A 1,903-nucleotide genomic window follows, 5' to 3' on the forward strand; every position below is an offset into this window, starting at 1 on the left:
GATGTGATGCTGAGAAAATGCTCAGCATTGAAACTCACTGAAAACTGACCATACTATAGATCAGGGTTTCTCAACTCCGGTCCTCAGGGCACACTAACAGGCCAGATTTTAAGTATTACCTTGGGGAGATGCCGACTAGAACACTGCAATCACTGAGCAGCAAATGATATCACCTGGGATGCATTTCAGTTTTCTTGCAAACCTGGCCTGTTAGTGTGCCCTGAGGACCGGAGTTGAAAAACACTGCTATAGATGCAGAGCTGCCAACAATGCTCTGCCAAATCCCTAGCTGCATTGGTGACATGGACAAAATGCAGAGATAGAGAACAGCAGGATAAACCAGGTTGGTTGCAGAATACAGAAAATGAATCTTATAGTGACTGGGTGAGTATGAACAACATGTAATACACCATTTATTGATAGTTTACAAAGTTTGGGTAGGAGTTAAGCTTTAAATGATGACTACACTTTTGATCAACCAGGTACAGTATATTCTGGATCCTCTGCACCCACCTCATCATTTTACTAAATACGTGTGTGTATCTTTAGTGTTTTAGTAGCAGTAAAGTGTGGGTTGCAGGTCTTTTATCAAACTCTTGGAAAAGCCAATGGTCTGTTGCTTAGGAATTCATCCCAGCTTGCAAAGGAGATGGGGATGAAGGACTACCCCCTCCAGAAAACACCACCCACCTTCCTGTGGATGTTGCTGCTCTCAGTCATCTCTTTGTGTCCCTTTCCTTCCTATGCTGAGCTCTAAGCTGGCCCTCTCCCCTGATAGTCCATTCCACAAGTACAATGTACTAGAGCTGTATAGTCCAGGACAGCCTTTTTCAACCAGGGTGCCCAGTCACCCTGGGGTGCCTTGAGGTTTCATCAGGGGTGCCTTGGCAAAATGCCTAAAAAATTGCCCCAAAATTGTATACAAGTCAGCAGATAGATGAAGCCTACCTGTTAGTTACACAAAGCCATAGGTTTTCACTATGCACCATTACGACCTTCTAGCCGCCGGGGACCTAATAACCAATGACCTTCCCCTGCCCCTCTCTGTCAGTGCTGGGGACTTATTAGCTAAATGATGGAGACATCTGAGGGAGAAGAGAAACATTGGAAAACTAGTCAGTACCAGTATGCAAACGTGTATTGGATTTGGAAGAATAAATCACCTCTAACGTTGGGTGCTTTACGTGTGTGGACGTTATTGTAATAGGAAAAATGTATTAGAATAGTTTTTTACATTTTACAATGGGGTGCCTCAAGACTGTGTTGTGGAAATGTTATTAAATGTTATTAATATTTATGTGGATGTTCCTTTAGGATGTATTTTTAGTTAAATTGCCATTATGTCTCCCAGTGTCAGTTTACCGGTAATCGCTATGCACAGCGAATATTGCTTTAACTGGCATTGAGGAAAGACCTGTAATTGTGGAAATCTTCCATTAAATGGAGACTGCACGCTACTTGTAGCCCGATCATCCCAATTGGCGGTGCCGGTCCGGATCTATGGCAGTGCAAGGAGAACTCCACCACACAAATGTATATCAGCCAGCCGGGGCCCTGGTATTCACTGCGGAGATATGTTTGTGGTGTGGAATTCTTATCATTTTAATAATATCTGCCCTTTACCAGGATTATTGGCTGGCATCTTTCTGCATACCTCCCAACTTTTGAAGTTCGCAATGAGGGACACTGAAAGAAAAAGCAAACCTGCGGCGCGCGTAGCGCGCCGCGGCAAATTGTGGGTGTGGCCAATTGCTTAGCAGTGGGAGGGGCTTAAGGGATAGGGTAAACACAACCCAGACTTCCTAGTACTCATAAAATATGCTTTGATTGCTCAGCCTACCTTAAAGAAGAACTTCATTAAAATAGTCAGAGATTGCATAGCAACCAGCAACTGTTGAGACAA

Source organism: Pelophylax lessonae (genome assembly GCF_965119305.1).
Source record: "Pelophylax lessonae genome assembly, chromosome: 9".
Classification (NCBI taxonomy): Eukaryota; Metazoa; Chordata; class Amphibia; order Anura; family Ranidae; genus Pelophylax; species Pelophylax lessonae.